We start from the raw sequence: 25,504 nt of genomic DNA, 5'->3' as shown, positions 1-25,504 counted from the left end.
TGAGAGTGAAGGGACCACTTGTGGAGACTGGAGGACAGGGCTCAAACGCTCCAGGTGTGGTCCACTCAGACTGGCAGGTGTGGGGAGGAAAGGTTCCATGGCAGACGTGAAGATGTCTCTCCAAGAAATGACTGCCCAAATGCAAGGCTGTGGTCAGCTCACAACCTACAGCTGTTGACTCCTGCTACATCCACCCAGCTTTCAGAACAAGTTTAAGGCCTTCTTGGGGGTGGCCTTGGGAAATGACTGAGCAAGGTGGTGGTACAAGGGCCGAGGCATTTCCACGCTTCCCCCTAACCCTGGGCTCCTCTAGTGCTCCCTGGTGGACTGGCAGAGACTGTCAGGTCCACACCGCAGTCTGGAAGCTCCAATCGTGTTTTATCTCCCTTCTTTCACAGGTGTTTTCTCCTCTGCCACACTTCACCCCATAAGTCATCTTGCATTCCTAACTCCATCTCAGCATCAGCGTCCTGGAAAACCCAAGCAGCCCAGACTCCTAAAATCTTCTGGTAAAAATTGACATAAAAATTTTAGAATTCAAGAGCTATTCCTCAGTTTTAAAAAGTTCACCGAAATATATTTCTTGTTTGAATCTAGATATTTGCTTATTTGTTTTCCATTTGGTTGTGACTGTAAGTGTCCTTTGGCTTGGACATAAAACAAAAATGTTGGCCTGTGGGTGAAGCCAGCTGAGGGCAGGCCTACCAACACCTGGGGGTATTCTGATCTCAGCTCAGAGGCTGAAGGAGCATTGTGGAGTAGCCGATCTGGGTCTGGGGTGACTGAACAGGCAGGCCAGGACCTCTGGACGGGTCTCTGAGGTAAGGGATGTGGGAGCATCTCCAACACTGGCCCCAGGCCTGAGAACACACCACACAGGAGGTGGGGTTCAGAAACGTCTTCCCCAGCAGCTACAGGTGGATCGACTGTGCAGCCCTCGTGGGCAGCCTCTCTCTGGCCCAGCCATCTCTCCCGGGCTTGCTGCCATGCCCTGGCTGGTCTCCACGTTGCCAGAGTGACCCTATTATAACACTTCTCGGCCTTCAGCTTTGGATGATAAAACCTGGAGTCCATCTCCTTAGCCTGCGATTCAAGGCCCTTCATACACTGGCCCTGCTCTTCCTTTTCAGTCTCTTTTTAACCACCCCCATCCTTTAATCCCTTCATTCCACAGTCACAGGACCACCGGCCAGTCTGAGAACCCAGTGGGCATTGTGTCCCAGCTAGTGTCTCTGCCTGAAACACCCTCTCTTTCTCTCTCCACCCTTTAAGGCCTAGCCGATATATCAGCTCCTCAGATGTGATTTACAGAGAGAGAGGTAGAGAGGAGATAGGGAAGTGTGGGTTCAGTTTGCCATGTTCAAGTTACCTTAAGAGACTGCAGTAAATATTCAAAGTGCTCTTAATTAGAAAACATCTCTCCCCCACCCACTACCCCGTGGAACTGCCACGTCTTAGCAGATGCCCAGTGCAGAGCCTGGACCAAATGGGAGCTGGGTCATATGGGTTACACATACATTCCTGGAAGAGAGTCTAACAGGCAGTTCTTAGCCTTTCTTCCTGCAGCCATTTTCAGCCCCTGCTGGCCACCCCCATTTCCTCCGTGACCACAATGACTGATCAACATTAAAACCACTAATTTGTGTCAGACATTCTTTCAACTTTCTTACCAAGATTGCCTGAAATGTTGAAATGCAGTAGAATGTAAGTCAGCCTTACTTAGACTTACTGAGCATGTAATATGGGTGATGCATGGTCGTGGGTGGTAGGTCGGTGTGTTACAAGGAAGCATAATATGCAACAGAGTGCATGCCTCCACGGGAACGGATAGCCCCGTTTGTAGACAAGGCAAATATCAGTCCATCAATGGCTATGCGTGGTAAGTGACACAGGTCCTAAGTGACCGGGAACCTCAGAGGAAGGTGCTCACAGCAGCCGAGGCAGCCGGGGAGCGCTTCCCACAGGAGGTGGGGATTGAGACGGCGTTTGAAGAATGGCAGGAGCTGAGACTCTCCTCTCACTCTTAGGGAGGAGGGCCTCGAGGGAGAATGCGGCTCTGTGAATCACTTAGGAGGAGCCCTACTTTGTTTGATGAGCCTGGGATGCAACAGATATCTTTGTTCTTTCTTTCATTTTTTTAAAAACAAATTTATTTATTTTCAGCTGCATTGGGTCTTCGTTGCTGTGCGCAGGCTTTCTCTAGTTGCGGCGAGCAGGGGCTACTCTTCGTTGCAGTGCGTGGGCTTCTCATTGCAGTGTCTTGTTTTATTACGGAGCACTGGCTCTAGGCACGCAGGCTTCAGTAGTTGTAGCACACAGGCTCAGTAGTTGTGGCACGCGGGCCCTAGAGCACAGGCTCAGTAGTTGCGGTGCACGGGCTTAGTTGCTCCGCGGCATGTAGGATCTTCCTGGACCAGGGCTCGAACCCGTGTCCCCTGCATCGGCAAGTGGACTTTTAACCACTGCGCCAGCAGGGTACCCCAGATATCTTTTTAAAGCACTGCTTGTCAACCATGGCTAATATTTTAATTACCTGGAAGCTTGAAAAAATGCTAATATCTGGGTCTCGCCTCCAAGGAGCATGATTGAGTTGGTTTGGGGTGGGGTGCGGCCCGGCTGCGGGGAGTTTTAGAAAGCTCTCCTGGTGATGTGCGGTGTGCAGCCAGGGCTGAGAGCCTCGGCCGTATTGGAAGTTCAGGCAACGTGAGGCTGTCAGCCTGTCAGCTCTGGCACTTCTGAGGCATGCCTCTCATTCCAACCTCCTGGACAGTAGCCACCCCAGGGAGGGGTCCGGGCCTCTCTTAAATCCCACTCGCACACCTGGCACGAGGTTCCCAGGAGGATCTCACAGCTTCACATTAAGCAGTCACGCAGTCATCAAGCAGGCTGCGAGCTGCCTGGCTTTCCTTCTGCCGTCAGTTCCTCTCCTCTGGTGCTTTCCTGAAGCTCTGAAGCTGTGGCCGTTGGAGGGGGTGGGGGGGCGGGGGCAGCTCCCAGGACAGCGCCACGGGCGGGTTCCCTGAGCACACATCTACACGCGCGGGCTGGGCAGGGGCCTGGCACAGACCACAGAGGTGGTGCCAGAGGGGATTTCTCTCCCTGCACTTCCTGGCACTGAGCGGCGCCTGAATAAAGTCCAGATTGCCGTTTGAAGCCCTCTCCGCTCAGTGGTCTCAGGAACGGTGCTCCTCGTTTCAGAGAACTCTGTAGGTGTGTGTTCTTGGCTGCACGCTGGCATGCCCATGCTGGGTGAGGACGGGCCACCAGTCGCAGGTTTGACCCAAGGAGGCCTCGGCCCCACCCCCGTGCAGCAGCGAAGGCAGGTGTCCGAGCGACTCCAGTGAAAGGGCACAGAGGGGTAACAGCATGATTTTCCGACAAGAAAGATTGCTACACCCTGGGGTTTACAATCCAGGCACGAGATGAAGTGCCCTAGCTTGGTGGCCCTTTTATTTAGTTATTTATTTTAAAATAACTTTATTGATTTTGTTTTTAAAGGATCCATGTTCTTTATTAAAAGGAAACAATGCAAACAGCAACACCCCCAGAAGAAATTGAAGTCCCACGTGCTCAAGAAAGCTGATCTCTTTAACACTTTGTGAGCATCTCCAAAGGTCAGTGCTGCTGGCACTGGGCGTGTGCGCCAGGCAGGGGCACAGAGAACTCGACCTCTGAAAATCTTCTCAGTCCTGGGCCTGCATAAATGATGCGATGACTGTCTCTCCAAAACCCCCCTCTAGAGACTTCCCACCACCCTGCCTTCTTGGAAAGAACATGCAGTGCTCCCACACCGGAACCGGTCCAAGCAGAGAGGATGCCGAGGCGGTGGCTCATCTTCCTCGGGTCTGGCGGGAGCGGCCTCCTGGCACTCATGTGCAGTCAGCTCCTTTGCCTCACAGCCCTGCAACTATGCGAAGAATGTGAACCATTTCCCATGGGACTGGCAACCGAGAAGCAATTCTGAGCCCAACCTCCCCAAATATCTGCCTTGCAAACAGATAAAACAAAGAAGCATCCTGAAAATGTGATCTTTGGCTGGTCACCTTAGGCGGCGTGCACACCTGCTCACCTGCTGGGAGTGTTTCTGCTTCCAGAGGCCATCTTGGAGTTGCTGAGGCTTGGGATGTGTGTGTTCCCCAAGAGGGCAGAGAACAGAGGACTCTCTGAAAGGGGCCTCTCAGGGGAATGGGGACCAAGTAATGACCCAGGTCCTTTGCAGGGGTCTGCCTTCTATACCAGTTCTGGGGTCTTCTGGGTGCCTTTTGGCCCCTGAGATGTCTGGGCTGCCTTCTCCGGCAGTAAGAAACCACTTAGAGCAGCCTTTGGCCTGTCCAGTCCACAACACCTCCGATTTTGTGGCCTGATGAGGCGGGGACAGGGGCAGGGGCAGGGCCAAGACCATGGCAAGCTTGTGAGAGGGGGAAGAGGACACAACTTTCTGAGTCGCTCTCACCTTCTGAGGCTCCAGAATACCTTGCTGCGTCACTGCAGGTATGATGGGGTCCCCATGACCTAAATAACCTTCCAGACGTAGGGCAGGTGGGAGCCCTGACTCACCCCAGGGGAGCCTGCCTTGGGGAGGGTGGAAGTGGGGATTGATAATCCCGAGATGTTGAAACCACCACCATGCTCAGTGACGGCTCAGTGAAACATGGTATGTCCACAGTGTGGAAAATCACATAAAAATCATTACTGTGAAGACTATTTAGTAACATTACAAATGTTCGTGATACAATGCTAGGTGAATAAAAGAAGAGATTCATGCAGAAAAGACTACAAAGGGATTTAAAAAAATAACAGTTGCTACAGTGGTGTGATTATGGACATCATTCTTTTTTTAAAAAGTTTATTTATTTATGTATTTATTTTTGGCTGTGTTGGGTCTTCGTTGCTGTGTGCGGGCTTTCCTAGTTGCGGCGAGCGGGGGCTACTCTTCATTGTGGTGCGCAGGCTTCTCATTGCCGTGGCTTCTCTTGTTGCGGAGCACGGGCTCTAGGCACGTGGGCTTCAGTAGTTGTGGCACGCAGGCTCAGTAGTTGTGGCTCGCGGGCTGTAGAGCACAGGCACAGTAGTTGTGGTGCATGGACTTAGTTGCTCCATGGCATGTGGGATCATCCTGGACCAGGGGCTCGAACCTGTGTCTCCTGCCCTGGCAGGCAGATTCAGATTCTTAACCACTGTGCCACCAGGGAAGTCCCAGCACATCATTCTTTTAAAAGAAAGCAGTGGCTTTAATGTCAGACGGATCTGGATTATTTGCTTAGTTATACAGTTATTTCTCATTAGAAGCAACATTGGCAGGTAGCTTAACGTCTCTGAGATTGGTTCCTCATCTGTAAAAGGTGCACAATAATTCCTACCTTACAAGATTCCTGGGAAGATAAATCAGTTGATGCGTCTCCTCTCTTCTTACCTTCTTTCCTCCTCCTCCTCCTCCTCTCCCTCCCCCTGCATATTTTTCACTAACACAGCACCATGCAGTTACCCACAGAGGATTCCACCACCGAGGTGTCCTTAGGTCTGCCTAACTCTGTCTGTCTCAGGGAAGCGCATTTGCCTGTTTGGGCTCCAAGCAGAGCTGGAGCCCACATGCTCAGGGGAGGAGGGCCACTAATGACAAGAGTCTGGGCCGCCAGGGGCTGGGGAGGCCTATTTTGTTTTAAATTTAATTGTTATTTTATATTATAGTTGATTTACAGTGTTGTGTTAGTTTCAGGTGTACAGCAAAGTGATTCAGTTATACATATACACATATCCATTCTTTTTCAGATTCTTTTCCCATAGATAGTTTATCACAGAATATTGAGTAGAGTTCCCTGTGCTATACAGTATGTCCTTGTTGATTATCTATTTTATATATAGTAGTGTGTATATGTTAATCCCAAACTCCTAATTTACCCCTCCCCCACCTCTTTTCCCCTTTGGTAACCGTAAGTGTGTTTTCGAAGTCTGTGAGTCTGTTTATATTTTGTAAATAAGTTCATCGGTATCAATTTTTTAGATTCCACATATAAGTGATATTATATGACATTTGCCTTTCTCTGTCTGACTTCCTTCACTTAGTATGATAGTCTCTAGGTCCATCCATGTTGCTGCAAATGGCATTATTTGGGGAGGTTTGTTTTGTCTTTGTTTTCAGAGCTGCAACCGTGGTGCCCATCTCCAGCCCCCAAGCAAAGTCACAAATGCCATAAAGGTTGAAGCAGGGGTTTGGGATGCAGCCCAGCTGACACCACACAGCAGACGCTTCTCCCCTCCCTGCTGGTGGGCTCTAGCAGGATCCATGATTCCCAAGGCAGGAGGGCAGAGAAGTGATTTCCAGTGGCAAGTGGACATACACGTTTCATTTCAAGAGTGTAGGATTTACATAGATGTTCGGAAAAAGTGAAGCAGTAGCTATAATGGTACAACAGACCTAAAACTGAACTAACATAAAGGGAAACATTATGTAAATAATGATTGGGGTTGTGTCTGGATATGTCAAACACCAGGAAGGAGCAGGGGGATGACTGAAGCTTGGGAGCCACTGCCCTGACTTCTTTTTTTTTTAATTTAATAATTAATTTGTTTATTTTTGGCTGTGTTGGGTCTTCGCTGCTGTGCGAGGGCTCTTCTCCAGTTGCAGTGAGCGGGGGCTACTCCTCGCTGCGGTGCACAGGCTTCTCATTGCGGTGGCTTCTCTTGTTGGTGAGCACGGACTCCAGGCGCGCAGGCTTCAGTAATTGTGGCTCGCGGGCTCTAGAGCACAGGCTCAGCAGTTGTGGCTCACATGCTTAGCTGCACTGTGGTATGTGGGATCTTCCCAGACCAGGGCTTGAACCCGTGTCCCCTGCATTGGCAGGTGGATTCTCAACCACTGCGGCACCAGGGAAGCCCTGCCCGACCTCTTGCATCCATCCTCTAACTCTGATCCAGCCTCGTCTCTTCCAGTGTCTGTCCTGCCCGCCTCCCACTACGGCCAGAGGTCTTCCTAAAAAGAAACCTTCACTACAAGGAAGTGCCCTTAGGGAGAGAAGACATCTGGACTTCTCCTTGGCAAGGCCTCCAAGATCTTCTAGGATGGGCCTCTGCCCGTCTCACTAGATTCCCTGTCACCCTTGTCCTTTTCCCACTTTAGATTCCTATATGGTGGACTTCCAAACCCAGCTTGCTCACGGTGCCTCTGAGTCTTGGGAAATGCTGACTCCTCTACCTGTGATGTCCTTTCCCCCTCGTCTGTCTTAAGGACTCCTATTCAACCTTCAAAGCCTTTGCAAGGGTCTCCTTCCTCTGTGAAACTGTCTTGATCTCTTTGCAAAGGGTTAGCCCACCTCCCCCTCTACCTTTTCTTTTTATATGTAAATTTATTTATTTATCTTTGGCTGTGTTGGGTCTTCGTTGCTGTGTGCTGGCTTTCTCTAGTTGCGACGAGCGGGGGCTACTCTTCATTGAGGTGCGCAGGCTTCTCATTGCAGTGGCTTCTCTTGTTGCGGAGCACGGGCTGTAGGCACACAGGCTTCAGTAGTTGTGGCGCACGGGCTTAGCTGCTCCGTGGCATGTGGGATCTTCCCAGGCTCGAACCCGTGTCCCCTGCGTTGGCAGGCAGACTCTTAACTGCTGCACCACCGGGGAAACCCCTCCCCCTCTGCCTTGAGCACCATTTTATCACATGGAGCCCAAAGCTGCTGTTTCCTTGACTGTCCCCTCGGTAAGGTGGTCTCTGTGGGCCCTGAACGTTTAGTTCAAAGTTACTGTACTGGGACTTTGTACAGTAGCTGTTATATGACAGGCACTCAAATACTAGAAAACATACAATAATTATAGCTACTGTTTGTGAAGTGCTCTCCGTGTATTATCTCCCTGAACCCACACAGCCTCCTTAAGAGAAAGAAACTACTGACGCACCCACGTGAGACATGAGGCTGAGAGATGGAACACATTTACTGCAAAGCTGATAGGTAGAGGGGCAGGACCGAAGCCAGGCCGCCTGACTTTTGTGCTGGGCCCTCGGCCCACTGCTCTCTGCTCTCCTGCGCTCAGAGCTGCCCCTTGGTGGCGTGCACCAGGCGGGCCTCTGGACCCAGTTGGTTCACAGGACTCCTTCTGGCCACCAGGTGTGGCCACAGCCCCAGGCTGGAGCGCACAGGCTCCTGGGGCTGCTCTATAAAAGGCACAAGGCTCAGGGTGGAAAAGCAAGAGGAAGGAGAAAATAGAGTTGAGTCAGATGCCTTGTGGAATTTCTGGCCTTTTTTGAATTCTGGAAAGAGAAAAAATGGCCGTACTTATTCCAAGTATGTCAAGAGAATAAGGGGCTCCCTACTGTTTACATGAAAAAATCTCTGGCAGCCAACACCTGCAAGCAAGAGGCTGGGAATCTGTGAGACCCAGACGCCCTGAGCTGGGGCCCCAGGCCCCCAGGGAGGCAGCTGGCCAAGAGGGAAGAAGCATGAAGGGAAAGGGGCGGACAGGACCGTCCTCGCAGCCCCAGCATTTCCTGCAGGAAGAATGTGGTCCCCGTCCCTGGAATGTGGGTGGCCCCTCCTGTGTGGAAGGGGAAGTGAACGGCCACCTCCCTCCAAGCCCCCACTGCCGGCTGGGCGCCCCTGCTCTTGCAGACACCGGGCTGTCTAGTCCAGCCTCATTCCTCAGCAGCCCTCTCCTCGGAGGAGAGGCCCCGCGCTCAGAGCTCTGCAGAAATACACTGAGAACAATTAATTAGCTATCTTCATGCACATGTACGTGCATGAATTCAGTCAACAAACATTTATTCCTTCATTCAATATGTGCCCTGGGGCTGGAACTGCTGTCAGGTCCTGAGGAGCTGGAGGCATCTGGGAAGGTCTAGACCGCAGTTTCTCCCTTGGGGGTGGGTTTGCTTGAGAATCACATACATGTGCTGGGCCCCACCCAATCTAGGAATCAAGACTTGTGGGGAGGGGTCTGGGACTGGGCCTGAGGAATTTGAAAAACTCCCCAAGTGATATGGACGGGAATCTCTGGTTCAGACACAATGACCAGACTGGAAACATTTTTGTTCAGAGCTATCTCCACAGTCCTGTCTCTCTGGGGTGGTGGAGGCATGATCTCCATCTTGGGTTCATTCATTCATTCATTCGTTCCACCAGTATTTAGTATTTATTGAATGCTAGGCATGGGGCTGCAGGCTGACCCTGGCCTCCCCGGGCTCTCACAGGTGTGAGGTCCCATCACGCCACCCCCCTCCTCTGCACTTCATTCTCACAAAAGCCAAAGTCCTCACCGGGCCCCATGCGGTCTCTTCCCTGGTACCTCTCCCACCGCCCTAGCCCCTGCTCAGACCTTTGCTCTAGCTGCCCCTTCCATTGCCAAGCTCCTCCCCGGGGTCTCCTCTGCTAACTCTCTCGAAGGCTACCACCTGCCCCCACCCCGAGCACCACTTTCCCTGCTCTTCAGCTTCTGTTTTCCCTAGCACGTATCACTTTCTACTGTTTTCTGTCATTGGCTTATTAATTATGAATACTGTTACTGTTGTCTTTCTCTCCCTCTCCTCCAACGGAATGTAAGCACCCAGAGGGCAACATCTTTGCTTTATCACAGATCAGGAATAGTCCCTGGCATAGCGTGGGTGCTCAGTAAATATTTGTTGAATGAATTAAGCAAATAATAACACAGATAAATATAAAATTACTAATATGGTAAGTGCTGGCTAGAAAGAATGATCAAAATTCTCTCTGAGTTCCTCCTGGCTTGTCAACTGTATAATTTCACTTTTGTGTTTCTTAGAAACATCGTTTGGTGTTTACAGTTATCCCTTGTGGTCAAGACCATTCCTTTCTATCTTTTCATTGTGTTCTTCCCATAATCCAGGCCTCAGGAGGGGAGAGTATGTTGAAGACCCAGAGGTTTCGGTCGCTCCGCTACCCCAGGAGCGAGGGCAGCAGGGGACCAGTTGGTGGCCGGTGGCCAGTCACGTATTCAGCCAGGACCAGTCACAGAACCTGTTCAGAGGATGAGATAATGGGATTTTAGAACAATTGTAAAAATACCTTACATGCCAGCAGGGAATGGATCAGCGGGTTCAAGAGGTGCTAAGCCTTCTGACCTTCCATGGAAGCCAAGGGAGAGAGAATTCCAAGGACAGTGCTCCAGGGTGTCAGCATTGCATATGTTTGTTTTGTGTATGTGTGCACGTATTTGTGTAAAAGGAGCTGACGCCGGTGACCCCATTCCCAGAATCCCAGCAGAGATCAGAAAAGCCACTTCTGCAAGGCAGAAGGAGAACCACATCCAAGAACTAACCCATCAAAGAAAGGATGTGTCAGGCAGCACCCTGGCACAGAGGGCAGAGGGGACATCAGCCTTAGCCCAGCCATATGGACCCTTAACCATCCCAGGGATGGGGCGGGGGGCAGCAGGTCAGTGCAGTCTGAGACTCTCAAGACCCTTTCTTCTGTCCCCCCTCTCTCTCCCCAGGCGGCTTTTGGCATCTGCCTATTATGAGTGCCCGGCATTCTGGTCAGGGTGACCATGAGGGTTAGTCTTTGGCCTGGTTGATGTGCCCATTTCCCAGAGAGCCAGAGATGGGCTCCAGGAAAGCTGGGATGAAGAGCAGGCTAGGCCAAGGAGAGAGTGCCCTCCTGTGTTCTCTGGAGCAGGGGGCCACCCCCCAGCATTTTCTCCATGCCCAGATATTTCTTGGTGCCCCAGAGATGTTACCCTTCTTTAAATGTGCTGAGGGCAGTGCCTGATGATGCAGGGAAGTGGCGGGTGAGGATGGCGCCACTAAGGAGTGTGCAGTGAGGGTGGGAAGCTTGGGAAAGCCCGGCACACGGTTTTCCACCAGGGCAACGTGAGGCCATCTCAGGGCCAGAGGGGGCCTATGGAGATGGAGACATCAGGCCAAGGAGGCTGCAGGAGGGGGGCCCAGGTCAGAGGTGGCATGGCTGAGTCAGAGCTGGCACACTCCAGCAGGGGTGAGACCGGAGGTCACAGGCGGTGACTGAGGTCACGTGGTGGGGACGGGGTGGGGACAGGTCCTGGGAGCCCACGGGGAGGAAGGAAAGCATCCCTTCTGCTGGGTATGACTCCAGGCTGGAATTGTGTGTGGATTGATCAAGTCATCCCTGTCTCAAGCACCTTCTGTGGTTCTGATAGCCCCAGATCCAAGTCGAAGTCCCTCATGGACAGCCTTCAAAGCCCCACCACAGGTACCAGCTCCCTCTCCCAGCCTCTCCCAGCCTCAGTCCCACTTCTTCCCATAACCGTGGCTTCTTCCTTGACGCTTTCGATCTTCTCATCCCTCACCATAAAGTGCCACCAGTTCCCAGAAACCTTTCCTAAACATGCCTGTGCCCTTGGTGACCGGGAATGGCTCTTTTGTCTAGGGGTGTCCCTCGTTCAACCACAGACAGGCAATGGGCACAGAGTGGAGAGGGCTCTTGTGAAGGCTGGGCCCAGGGAGCCCACCTTCCCCATTCTCCTCTGCCCAAGCTCGTGTACCCGCAACGAACCAAGCCTCTCAAACACAAGGACAGCACCAAAGTGAGCACACACAAAGCATAAGGCAGGCAGGCTTCCAGAGCCCAGTCCCTGACTCTACCATCCAGACCAGCAAGCCCCAGAGTGGCTCCTTGGAGACAGCAGCTCTGTCAGGGACGAAGGGATTCCATGCCAAATGCATTCAGAAATCTCTCCGGTGAATCACCCATTAGCACATTAAAGACCCTGAAAAGTCCTGCAGGAAAGTGCCTCTTTGAGTTATTTAAGCCAGCACTTCCCAAGTTTACATGACCAGGAGATCTGTTGTGTATGTGTGTGACACAAAGTATGACACCCGTTATCATTGCCCAGAGCTCCTGCGTTGGACAGGCTTGGACCTCCTCTGTGCCTGATGTGCCACCTGACTTCAGGCAAGTTCGCTGGATGTTCTGAACCTCAGATGCCTATTTGCAGAATAAGTTCCCCGTGTGGTCAATGAGAGTGAGTACGTGTTTGGCTGGTGGTCCCAAGAGGACATACCGGGGCTCCTGTGGGTCCAGCCTTGCAGTTATGGTCCAGGGCCCATGGGGCAGAAGCAGGAGTGAGTCCTCTGGAGGACATGATCCTCGCCATCACACCCAGGACACCCACTTCCGACCCACCCTGTGGCCATCCGGTGAAAGAGGCCCCCTTCCGGGCAGCAGGCATTTCCTGGAGTCCGTGCTGTCCTGGTCACCCTCTCTCCAGGCCATCTCGTACCCCTTGGCCCTCCACTCTCTAGCCGTATAGAATGGCTGCCAGTCCCCCCTGCCCGCTGATCTCCCTGCCCTCACCCTGGCCACCCGCCTTCCGTCCTCAAGCCTCTTCCTTATCTGACAGGTCAACCTACAGGCCTCAGGTGAGATGCTCTTCCTCTCTGAGTTTTCCTGGCTTCCCTCAGGTCTCTGCCCTGGGCTCCTGTAGAATCTCTGCTTCCACTTCACGAACTTCACGAACGCTTGCTCCACACGTTGTGAATTTCTCTTATCAGCTGCCTCCAGCCGGCCTGAGCTCCTCTGAGGCAGGACTGCTGCACCATCCGTGGCCAGCATGACAGTAGAGGAGGGGTCAAAAATGCTGTGATTCCCTCTCACCCACTCTGGGCCTGTCCTGGCATCGTCCTCCCCCCTCCTGTGGGAGCCGGAGACTGTGTCAGCCTTCTGCTGCTGAAAGTGATGACTCACCTGTCCCCACATCAGCCCCACATGGTGAACCACCACCCCCCCCCCCCCCCCCACCCAGGAGCATGGAGGAAGTGCTGCAGACTGTGGCTGGGCCCTGTCATTGGGAGCAAGTGAGTGCTGGGTGGGAGGTGCCTGTGCGAGGCGTGGGGAGCTGGTGGGGGGTAGTGGGGGTTGGGAAGCTCCCACCCTCGCCCTGAGCATGTTCTTGGTTTCTGCCAGCTGGGGCTGTGCAGAGGGGCGGTTGTGTGGCCCTCAGCAGAGGTGGGTCTTAGGGACCTGGGCATCCGGGCAGATGATGGGGGAGGATGGTGCTCAGAAGCCCAGCCCAGCCCAGACTGCCTGACATGCTGTGGGATCTGCGAGCCCCGGGTAGCTCGTGACGAGCCAAGGCCCAGGTCATCCCCTCCTTAAGCCTGAGGTGGGAGGCGGACAGCAACCCTGACGCGGGACAGGTGAGTGAAGGACCTGAGACGGGGCCCTAGGACCTTCTAGCTTGGCCAGAGCAGCCTAACGGGCCACCAGTGCAGGGAGCGCCGGGCGGGATGGGAGGCGTGCAGGCTGGGCCCAGTGCCTCGGGGAGCCAGTGAGCTGCTAAGGGACTCCGTTTTGGGTGAGGCCCAAGGCCCGAGGGCCCCGCTTCCTCCCATGCCGGGGATGCTGGGCCTGAGGGTTCCCATGGTCACTGCCCAGCAGGGAATCTCCCATGGGCAGCTTGCCTGCTGGGGCCCCTGGCTGCCTCCCCCAGCCCTCCTGTAGGTCACTATTTTGAACTTAAGGCCAGAGCTGCCAAAGAAGTAGCAGGATGCATAGCACTGTGGGCCTTGGGATAGGGATGGCGGGGCCCACAGGGTGAGTCTCCAGCTCCTGAAATGCAAACTGACCTTGCCACTCCCTGCCTCCCATCCCTCCCTGTGCCCTCCAGGTAATCAGGGTAACATGCAACCCTTGCCTCCAGTGATGTGGTCTCCACACCCTAGAAAAGCCTCACCTCTCACTCTTCTCCACTTGTGACTCACTTCTGTTTCCCCCTGTCCTGAATGCTGGGTACCAGCACCCAGCTCCATCTCCCTCCTCCTGTCCTTGCTGCTCCACCAGGGGTGACTCTGACCCCCAGCTGCTTCCTCTCTGCAGCCCCACCTCCCCTCCCGGCTGCCAGCTCTGTGCACTGCCAGGGGGGCCCGGATGTCACACTCCTGACCAAGATGCTGAGGATCCTCCGGGAGCCTCTCCCCTGCAGTCCCCTTCTCAGCCTGTGGACGCCTGCACCCATTCACCTCCCTGAGTGCAGGGGCCACCTGGCTCTACCAGGAGTCTCCTACCCAACCTTCCCGGCCACTCCTGCTCCCGGGGGCTCCCTGAGCCTAGCTGTGGGGTCTTGCTCATAATATCCTGGCAAGGTCTGACATCTTTCATGTTGTTCACATTAGGACTCCTCTATGGGCACCCAGGCCTCTGGGTCCCTGTTCTCTGCCCTGAGCCCCTCACCTGGAGATTCTCCCCGCAACACCTTACTCTCCCCCCGCCATCACCTCCCTGCATCTCTGTCCTCCCTGCTCTCAGCCTCCTCTGATAGGATGCTGCTGGTGGGGCAGCCTGAGTCCCCTTGTCCCTCTCCCCTCGCAGAGCTTGTCTTAGATCAAGTTTTGCTGGTCTCAGCTTGCTGCATGCTCTACTGCTCTTGTCTGAGACCTGCCCTCCAGTCACTGGGGCTGTCCTGGCCCTGACACCCATTGCTAGCCCTCCCTAAGGTCCTCATGGGAGCTGCTCAAGAGGTCGCTTATCCACTGACAGCTCCCACTGCCGGCCTCCACCCCACGCCAGGCCTAGGCTGGAGCCGGGTCTGCAGTGTGGACAATGGGCCCTGTCATCAGGGCTCTCACAGGCTGCTGGGCAGTCAGTTTACAGCATCAGATAGAGCCATTACTGCAGGAGCCGACCAAGGTGCTTGGGAGCTTGGTGGGCAAATGGGGTTATGACCGGGAGAGAGTCCAGGAAGATGTATTTGAGCTTCTCCAGGCTCTGGCCGTTTGACTTCTGCCCTTCACCTGCTCAGACCATCTCCTCCCAATGGCTTCTGTGATGCTCGTTGATCTCTGATCACAGCTTTGGGGGTACGTGTCCAGACAGTCCCATTGCCTTGAGCTGACCACCTGCTCTTGTGACCCCATCATGTGCTTCACATGGGCTGAGTTCTTGGCTGCCCCTGGAGTGAGGGTGTGCAGAATTGCACTTAGGGACTACTTGGGGAAGGAAAGGCTCTGATCCCTAGGAGGAAGCTACCCCTCTAGTCCTCTCCAGCTGAGGGGCCTCCATAAGTGTCCCTCTGCCTCCTTCCCATCTGAACCAAAGGCTTCACTTGTCATTTTTGTTGAGGTTATGAGCAGATGTGTTTGCTGTCAGGGCAATCTGATCCAGGTTTTTGTGGGAGCAGAGGGCATGGTACCTAGAGCAAAACCAGCCCACCATGATGGTCTGCTGGCCAGTGCCTGCTGCTGAGGGGGCAGCCAGGCTTACAGAGGTGCTGGCTCTCATCATCTTGGTAACAGGGCCCAGACATGAGAGCACTGGAGGAGGCTGAGCTCCATTCTCCCCTGCTGACCACCTCCAGGTGCGTGTCCCAAGGTTCAGGTTGAAGGCTGTAAGTGGAACACCATGTGAGTGGTCCTGCCAGCCCCTGGGCCTCACCTGGTGCATCTAACACCAGCTAAGGGTGACCCTGGATGAAGATGGAAGTTCCCATTCGAAGCGCGTGGTTGGAGAAGGGTGAAGAGCAGATCCTAGGAGGAGGGTTCTGTTCTGGACAGACAAAACAAAGTTAAACATAGCATGAGAGAATGAATGAATAAATGAATGAACCAGGAGCCAAACACATCTTTACAGATGATGGTACAGTTTGCAAATAATTCTTGTTGGTTCTTACAAAAGGCCTGTGACCCCATATTTTACACAGTGAATAAATACATCCAGGATTCCACCCATTTCTGTACCAACTCCCTGGTTTGAAAATCTCTTGCCTCAGTCAGCATTGTGCATGAGGATATAGCTGCTTCTTTGGAGATTTGAGATCATGCCATCCTTGCTTTAGGGTTATACTATGATCCCCAGCAATGATTATCTGAGCTTGTGACTAGAGCCATAAGGGCCCAAGACATGGGTCATTATCCAGAACCAAAGATGAGAGGGCCCTTCGCCTGGGAATCAGAGAGCAAGAGGATTACTGAGTTTAAACCTCATACTATCTTCCTCTACATACACCAAAGAATGGTGCTTTCTCTCATGCCTTTATCTAAACACATAGCTCATTCGCCAGTGCATCATGATCAGCTGCTGCACTTGCTTCTTAAGGGCAAGACCTGCATCTGCTCATCTTATCCTCCCAGAACTTGGGACCTATGGTGGATTGTTTGCAAAGATAGTTTCAACAACCCCTCTCAATCCTGTGTGTATGGCCCTTTGCAATGTGGCTCTGCTGCGTTTTCCATGAAGAGGTGGCGTCTGTCTCCCTACCCCTTGAGTTTGGGTTTGCCTGTGATCTGCTTTGACTACTATGATGCAGCAGCCTCTTCCTCAAGAGGACTAGTTTTTGCTCTTGTACTCTTAGAATCTGCCAGCCTGTGTGTGAACACGCTTGGGCTAGCCTGCTGGAGCATGAGACACATGGAGAAGAACAGTACCGTCTCAGATGAGACTCACAAGACTGACTGCCACCAGCACCAAGAACCAGACATATTAATAAGGCCATCTTGGACCTTCCAGGCCCAGTAAAGCCACTGGAAGACTGTAGTCACACTAGTGATCCAGGTGAGACTAGTAGAAGAATCTCCCAGATAAGCCCAGGCCAAACTGCTGACTCATAGAATTGTGAGCAAATAATATGGTGGTAAACAGCTAAATTTTGAAGTGGTGTGTTACACAGTAATAGGTAATGGGTACAGGGAAGTTTGTAGTTGTAGAGGGTTGAACTGTGTGTCCCCCCAAAACATGTTCAGGTCCTAATCCCCAGTACCTGTGTAATTTGGAAATAGGGTCTTTGCTGATGTAACCAAGTTAAGATGAGGTCATACTGTACTAGAGTGGACCCTAAATCCAATGTTGTTGTCTTTATAAGGGGAAGGAAAGAGATATTTGGATACAGAGACGCAGAGGGAACACAGGGAAGAAGGCCATGTGACTATGGAGGCAGAGATTGGGGGTGTGATGCGGCTATAAACCAAGGAAAGCCCAGGATCGCTGGGAGCCACCAGAAGCCAGAAAGAGGCAAAAAAGAATTCTCTCCTAGTGCCTTTGGAGGGAGCATGGCCCTGCTGACACCTTGATTTCAGACTCTCAGCCTCCAGAACAGGGAAAGAATACGTTTCTGTTGTTTTAAGCCACCCCAGATTGTGGTGATTTGTTACGGCGGCCCTAGGACATGAACGCACTAGTTCAACACTTTTGCTCAGGGAGTGCTGGCTGGCTGCGTGGAGAAACTGAGAAGCACAGAAGCACAGAAGCCATCCTTATGGCACCTCTTCCCTGCACTGGCTGCAGTCACCATGTAGCTGGGTCACCACTGCCCACGCACACGCATGTCCTGCTTAGCCCTTGAGGCCTGGCTCCAGGTCTGCCAGGCATGCTCATGGCTTTCTTTGAAATGAAGATGCAGGGTGTGTGTGTGTGTGTGCATACACTTTTTTCTGCACATAAAAGTAGTTTTGTGAGCCTTTAAATATGCTCAGAAAATATAACAAATTAAAAAGAAGAAAAATTACCCATAACTTTATCTTCTAGAGACAACCACAGTCAGCAGTGGTTTGTAAATCCTTAGTCTCATTTATACAAGTATTAACATACTATATGTGTTGTTTTGTGTCCTATGTTTTTCACTCAGTAATATGACATGGACTTTTTCTGTGTCAGTAACCACGAGTCTGTTTACTCAGCACATGTTTATTGAATACCCCTTGTGTGTCAGGTGCATGAAACAGTGCAATGATGAAAATGACTGCATTCACAGTCCCTGTTCTTGTGAAGTTTATAGCCTAGCAGGGGACACAATCATCAAGCAAATAATTACGCAAATACTTCTTTGATTTTCTATTTTGTGACCATTTTAGAATTACAGAAGACTTGCAAAAATGATGCAGAGTTCTCATATACCCATCACTTAGCTCAACTTCCCCTGATATTAACATCTCCCACAACTAATATTATAGTTCTGAAGACCAAGAAATTAACATCGGTGCAGTACTATCTAGTACAGATTTTCATATATATATATATATATATATATATATATATATATATATACACACACACACAAGAATGTTTTTTTTCTGTTCTAGGGTTTAAACCAGTGTCTCATGTTATGTTTAGTTGTTATTTTTTCCTTAATCGCCTCCAATCTGTGACAGTTCTTTAGTCCTTCATGACCTTGAGACTTAACAGTACTGGTCAGTTACTTTTTAGAAGGTCCCTTAATTTGGGTTTGTCCAATGTTTTCTCATGATTAGACTGAGGTTATGTGATCAGAAAGGATGCCACAGGGGTGGTGTGCCCTTCTCAGCGCATGGTATCAGGAGGTACAAGATCACAATATGCTTTATCACTATCGATGTTAACCTCTTGGTCACTTCGTTAAGTTAAAATCTGCCAGGTTTCTACACTCCAGTGTTGCCATTTTTCCTTTTGTCATTAATAAAAATTTCGTTTGGGGAGAGTATTTTGAAACTATGCAAATATCATTTTTCTTCTTTAATTTTTGCCACTAAGATTAACATCCAAGGGTGGACCTTGCCTGCAGAGATCTGGAGTTCTAATGGTAGTTTTGTATTTCCTCATTCCTTCTATATTTAGTAAGTAGAATTCTTCTGTAAGGGAGAATTGTCACAAATACTTCTTCTGTGACAGCAGTGAAGAGTTTTATAAGGATGCAATGAGAACAGAAAACAAAGTGACTTAACTCAGTTGGGGTAGTCAGGGAAGTCTTGCCTGGGGAGGTGACATTTGAGAAATTCCTGCAGGATCAAAACAACTTAGCAGGGCAAAGGGTTGGGGACACAGGGGAGAATGTTCCAGGCACAGGGAATAGCATGAACAAGAGATCTACACCTAAAGCCGATGGAGACTGCATGAAACTGCGTGATCGACTTTGGCCAGGTAGAAACCTTGGTCATCTGGAGGGGCTTCCTCAGTTGAGAGGAGCAGCTGCTTCTTACTCCAGCCAAAGCCTTGCCAGGTGGAAATAAGGGCCTAGGATTGCCGGAATTTCTGGAGTTCAAGAGAAGATGGACATCTGGATTTTTTTTTTCCATAAAAATTTTCAATCTTTTTAATTTCAGGAAATAATCCCATTCTCCTTAAAAGCCAAATGAAACCTGCGAGCTGTCAGGGTCTTGGGTTTGTTTTTTTTAAGACTTTATTATTTTAGAGCAATTTTTGGTTCACAGTAAGATTGAGGCGAAGGTACAGAGATGTCCCATATGCCACCTGGCCCCCACCTCCCCACACAGCTTCCTCATTATCAACACCCCACCCCACAGTGGTACATTTGTTATAACTGATGAACATACACTGACACATCATAATCACCCTAAGTCCCAAGTTTACATTAGGGTTCGCTCTTGTTATTTACATTCTATGGGTTTTGACAAATGTATGATGACCTGTATTTACCGTAATAGCATCATACAGAGCGGTTCATTGTCCTAAAAATCCCGTGTTCCGCCTCTTCATTCCGTTCCTCTCCCTTCCCTCCCACCTCCAGCTGTCAGGTTTTACCTGTGCATGGCTGAATCATAATTTATTTATCTCTCTCCTATGGCTGGACCTTGAACTTATTATCAATTGTTCACTGTTGTAAACAACGCTATGATAAACATCCTTGTACCGACAACCTTGGCACCTTCTTTAGCTGTGAAGGTTTGCTCTGAATAATCACCTCTGGCCTCTCCATCACCAGACCCCGTGGCTTTTCCAGGCCTGCTCTCCTCCACCCCTCTGCGCCTGATGCCTCCATTCTCCCTCTACTTTCCTTCAAGCCAGAGTTGACCGAGACCACCCTGGAGTTCACACCTTAGTAGAGTCTGTGAGGTGATCTGGGATGTGGTCCCATTGAAGGTGCTTAGATCTCACCCAGGCAGAGGGGCACTGCTGGTCCTGGTCTTAGGGGCATTTCAGGCCGGAGCTCTGGCCTGGCTCATTCTGCTGCTCTGCTTCCTGGAGGAGAAGGGCCCAAGGCCAGCTCTGCAAGAGCTCTGGTTGCTGAAAGGGCAGCAAATACATTCTTGGTAGATTCACTGAATTGCTCTGATAAGGCTGGTATGGAGGAGATAAGGAGCTCAGGCCTGATGCCAGAATCCAGAGAGGAATTCCCAGCACACGGGGAGGGAAGAACCTGGGGTCCATTCTTAGAGCTGGCAGGCAGGGCCCGTCACCCCAGCTCTCTGGCCATGATCAGGTTTCTTCCAATTGTGCTCCCTTGTGCCTTGGCATTGTGACTGGGCAGTTCTCACTGTGTGAGTCAAAAGCCAGGCTGACACATGGTGTGGGGGAGAGGCAAAAGGAAAGGCAGCTTTCCTTTCCCCTAAAGCTCCTACCTGGGGAGACAGGAGAAAACTTCCTTGCTGGCTTGTCCTGAAGAAGTCTTCATCTGTGTCCGGGTGAGGTGGGGGATACCTCATGTTCTCTGGGTCTTAGATTGGTCCAAGTGGCACCTACTGGGGGATTTTTAAAGTTATGAATAGAATAAAGCTATAAGAGAGTCTGGCTGTCAGTGGACTTCCTTCCAGAATAATTTTAAAAGTTTAAAAAATGACCATAGAAATAATAATGTCCCCATTTACTGAACACCTAATCTATGCTAGACATCATGCTAAGGGCTCTTCATACATTTTCTCACTTAACCCTCATGCCAGCTTCCAGCGGTTCAGATTAACAGCCCTGTGTTCAGGATGAGATTAAAGACCTATTCAGAAGTTGTATTAAGGCCAGGCCTGTGAGTGGTGACAGGTTTGGCGGCCACAGCATCCAGAAATCTCCGCCCAGATCACAGTGGACAAGACCCCGCTGTCCACCACACACCCACTCATCTGTCTTGTGTCTGCTCTCAGGGGCCCTAGAACATATGTCACCACCCTGGGGCCTTGTCATGTTTCCCCAGCTTGGGGGTGGGGGTGGGCTGCCTGTGGAGGGAGGGCTCCAAGTCTCCAGAAGCTTCTGCCTCCTGAGTCTGGGCCATCAGGTGAAATACCCTTGACTGGCGGAACAAGCTGCCCAGTTTCTCCTCCCCTGGGAAGGGCTTCATTCTAGTTCTGCATTTTTCATAGTCTCCCCTGACTCTGTGCTTTACAAGCATCGTGCATACTCAGACATTTGTGATAATGAAATAGACACTATTTCTAACATGGCCTCTTTGGAGGCTCTTGAGATCCTATGCTTTATAGATTCATTTTTTTCATTCATTTCTTGGGGCTCAGTGAGTACTCACTGTACCTGGCACTGCTGGAGGGACTGGGAATACTGCAGTGATGTGGCCCCAGCCTTCCTGGGCTTATATTCCTGTGGGGAAAATCCTCAGTGAAATACTAGCAAAATGAATCCATATAGAAAAGATTATATACCATGACCAAGTGGGATTTACCCTAGGGATGCAAGCTTAGTTTAGCATCTAGAAATCAATGTCATTCTCCATATTAATAGATTTAATAACAATAATCACATGATCATTTCGATAGTTGCAGAAAACGCATTTGATAAAATCTTACACTCTTTCGTGATGAAAGCACACAAGAAACCAGGAATAAAAGGGAACTTCTGAACTTGCTAAAGGGCATCTCCAAAACCTCACAGCTAGTATCATACTTAATGATAAAAACTAAATGCTTTCCCCTAAGATCAAGACAAGGATATCTCTCCACTCTATGCCCTCACCACTTCTATGCAGTATTGTATTAGAAGTTGTAGCCAGAGCAATTATGCAAGAAAATTAAATATAAGGCATCCATATTGGAAAGGAAAAAGTAAGACTCTCTCTATTTATAGATGACATAATCTTGTATATAGAAAATCCTAAGGAATATGCTAAAAAAACTAATAAATAATAATAAATTACTGCACACAGCAAAGGCTCAGGCCCCTGACACAAGCTCCCCAGTGCTGCAAAGACCTAACCACAGGGCTAGAATAAAAGACAACTATTTTAACACCTGATGCTCCATGACAGCTGGGTTTTCCCCAGTTCTGTTCCAGTCGACCTTGGGTCCCAGCATGTAGGCAAGCACTTCTCATCATGGTGACCTACTTGTTGGGAATGCAAAAGGCTGTCTGCTCCTGGCCTTGAGTCAGCTCCCAGGAGCTCTGACACATTCCTGCCCCAGACTGATCCCACCCCAGCACTGACCTCCTGAAGGCCTGGTGGTGAGGGGACAAGCCTGCTGCTTACTCCTGTGTGGCTGTGTTGGCGGGGCCACCTGAGCACATGAATGAACTTTGTCCCATCTCTCTATCTGCTACTTGATGTAGATACCAGATGTTTTATCTTAGTAGAAACTCTCTTGGGAAGAGTGAGTCCATGTGTAAGGAGCATGTGTGCATCTCTGGGGGTTTGTATGTGGTGTGTGCATGGGTATGGATGTAGGCCCACAAAGCTATGTGTGTGTGGTTTTTTTTTGTGTGTAAAAGTGTGCATACCCACTTTAGTGTACCTGAAGGTTTACCATAGATGTTGGTGGGCAGGTGTGCACATGGCCAAGCCCGCAAGTATATTTCAAGTCTGGGTGTGTGTTTGGTGTGGAAGTGTGTGTATGTAACTGGATGTGAAAGTGTGTTCAAGAAGAGGAGAGACTCTCGCCTGTCCACTGTGCCACATATCTGGGCTTGTATGCAGAAAAACGTCAGATGGAACCTTCCCTGCAGTCATGGCCCTGCACCTATGTGCACAGGAATGGGGCTCAAATCACCTCCTGAGCTGGAAGCACCTCCTCTGTGCAAAGCTGGAGGTGGATGCACTGAGCAGGGAGGCCCTGCCTTAGCTTGAGATGGATGCTCTGAGGGGGTGTGGATCACCCCAGGCCTACCCTGGGGGAAGAGCCACCCCAGGGAGCTGCAGACCCTGCAGGATTCAGAAAGGTCATCCTGGGGGATCCCCATTTCTTCCCCCCTTACAATGCTCCCTCACTTCCTGCTGCCCTGCCCCTTTCCCTCAAGAAGGCTTCAACCAAAGTCCAATCTTCATACACGTGTGACTTTCTCTGTTACCTCCTTCAAATCTTTGCTCAAATGTCACCTTCTCAATAACCACCCCTTTAAAACTGCAACTCTCCCCTTAGCCCCGCTGCCTTACTTTCAACTCCTCATGTCTCTTACACTCGTGTTTTTCCCAAAGCTCTTTTCATCTTCTCGCACAATGTGGACCAGCAGCAGGAGAGGACGTGAGTGTAGAAATGGAGAGTAAGCATTTAGAAACTTCTGTACTACAGTACCTATAGATACTTCAGCATCTATGGCAATTTACATTGCCCTGAAATCCAAATGCAGACTGGGAAAAAATAAACTGGCTTTTTGCCACAGAGGGTTTAAGAATCATTGTTCTAATACACCTATAAAATTAATCCAGTTTCCTGTTTTTCTCCCCACCATCCCACTGCTTCTTGAATGCAAGCTCCACAGGACAGGGATTTTGTCTGCTTTGTTCCCCATGTTCTCCTAGGACTAGAATAGTCTGGCACATAGTGGGGGCTTAATTGATATTTGTTGAATACACAAACTGGCAGAGATGGTCTGAGAGGGTGAAGCATCATCAGCTCGACATGGGGTAGGAGGGCAGCAAATGCTCCCTGAGCCCCTTCCTGCCTGGTCTGGCTGTGGGCACAGGGCTCCGGTCTGAAGCCTTGTGAGTTGTTCTTGGGACTCAAGTATCATAGGGCATGGCTGGGAACTGTCATCCTGATACAAAGAATTCCACGTTGCCCCTACCCAGAGGGAGCCCGGGGCTGGCAGGGGCAGGTGGGAGCGGCTGTCTTGGAGGCAGAGGGAGTTTGGTTCTACCAGCTATTCCCATGGCTGGGGCTGGCTGGGGCGCACGTGGCCTGCAGTGCCTGGGCCTGCCTCACGGGCCAGCCATCCTGCAGGGCCGGTTCTGGGCTCACACACCCACGGCCACCTGCTCAGCTACTCCCCTCCACCTCTGCCCAAGCCCTTGGGCTCAACCTCTCCTTCTCTGACCCCAAGACTCCACCCGTAGAATCTCTTTCGTCCTCCCTTAGCTCCAGAATGGTGGGGGTTTGGCTAAGGAGAGGGGCATCGGCCGTCTGGCCAAAACATCCTAAGAAGCTACTGTCCAGGAAGTGTTCAGGGCCACTTGTGACCCCAGCATGGGGACAGGAGGAACCTCTGCGTGATTGAAATTATATATTCTTTTTTTTTTTTTTGCGGTACGTGGGCCTCTTACTGTTGTGGCCTCTCCCGCTGCGGCACAGGCTCTGGACGCGCAGGCTCAGCGGCCATGGCTCACGGGCCCAGCCGCTCCGTGGCCTGTGGGATTTTCCCGGACCGGGGCACAAGCCCATGTCCCCTGCATTGGCAGGCGGACTCTCAACCACTGCGCCACCAGGGAAGCCCTAGTCAACAATACCCCTGCGCTTGGCTCAGGATGGGGTATAACAGTAAAAGAGATGGTGGGAACATAAAGGTGTTTGGACACACAATTTGCCTTATTCATCACTGTACCCTCAGTGCCTGCCCCAGTGCTGGGAACATGGTGGGCACTCAATAAACATCTGTAACACAAATGAATGAATGAATGAATGAAGAGATAGCCCAGTCACTTACAGAGAAATAGAATGGAGTAAAGAGAAGTCAGTCTTGCTGAGTCAGAGAACCCAAGCCTTAGAGAAGAGCTTCTGGGAAGGAGGGCTGTTTTTCTTTATTTTATTTTTCATTTATTTATTTATTTATATGATCACCTCCTTCTTTTCTTCCTCTCTCTCTTTCTCTCTTGGCTGTGTTGGGTATTCGTTGCTGCACGCTGGCTTTCTCTAGTTGCGGTGAGCCGTGGCTACTCTTCGTTGCCGTGAACGGACTTCTCATTGCGGTGGCTTCTCTAGTTGAGGAGCACAGGCTCTAAAGCGTAGGCTCAGTAGTTGTGGCTCACGGGCTTAGTTGCTCCGTGGCATGTGGGATCTTCCTGGACCAGGGATTGAACCTGCGTCCACTGCATTGGCAGGTGGATTCTTAACCAGTGCGCCACCAGGGAAGTCCCAAGGGAAGTCCCTTTATTTCAAATTAAAGAAGGTTGCTGTAGTTTTCAGGGTGAACCTCGGCTGTGGCTTCCTCAGTTAATCACTCCATGGTTGTGATTTTGGTATTTCTGCCGCTGATGAAACTCGCTGTGAGGATCTCCACAGCACATTGTGTTGAGCAAGCAAAAGCTGTAGAGGAGAAACAGGGCAGGGCCTCCTGGAGCTGGAAAAGAAGGCCAATTGATGCAAGAAGAGGCAAAGCAGTGCAGGGAACTGTCCACATTGTTGCTCAACCACACCTGGAATGTGGCCGCAGGTAGGAGTCTTTGGACTCTCAAGAGGCATTTATCTGAGGACAGCTTGTGACATTTGGCCAGCTCAGAATCAAAAGCGGGCAGACAGGCCCTGCCACCATCAAGTTGGCATGGCTCTCCAGGGTACCTGGGGAGCTGACTGTCAGATGTCTGTGTGTCCCCGCACCCACCCCAAGCCCATGGCCCCACCAAACTCTGGCTAGGGGGCTGGAGTTTTGCTCGGTGGGTGAGAGCAGGGGTGGACATGGGCCAGCCACGGGTCTGGTCCTCTGCAAGGCCTATTGTCCGGGCTCTGCGGCGACATCTCTCCACC

The 25,504-nt window shown here is 51.1% G+C and overlaps 1 long non-coding RNA gene across 1 annotated transcript; it reads left to right on the top strand.

The window, feature by feature from the left end:
* The first annotated feature begins 1,716 nt into the window (after positions 1–1,716).
* LOC109549809 (uncharacterized) lies at positions 1,717–18,360 on the top strand. Its single transcript, XR_004526288.2, has 4 exons — positions 1,717–1,879; positions 3,499–4,491; positions 16,261–16,460; positions 16,768–18,360. It is a non-coding gene; the product is annotated as an uncharacterized lncRNA (long non-coding RNA).
* Positions 18,361–25,504: the final 7,144 nt, after the last annotated feature.

The sequence above is a fragment of the Tursiops truncatus genome, chromosome 4 (genome assembly GCF_011762595.2).
Source record: "Tursiops truncatus isolate mTurTru1 chromosome 4, mTurTru1.mat.Y, whole genome shotgun sequence".
NCBI lineage: Eukaryota > Metazoa > Chordata > Mammalia > Artiodactyla > Delphinidae > Tursiops > Tursiops truncatus.
Note: the sequence above shows the minus strand (reverse complement) of the source record. Positions and strands in the feature narration are given on the sequence as shown.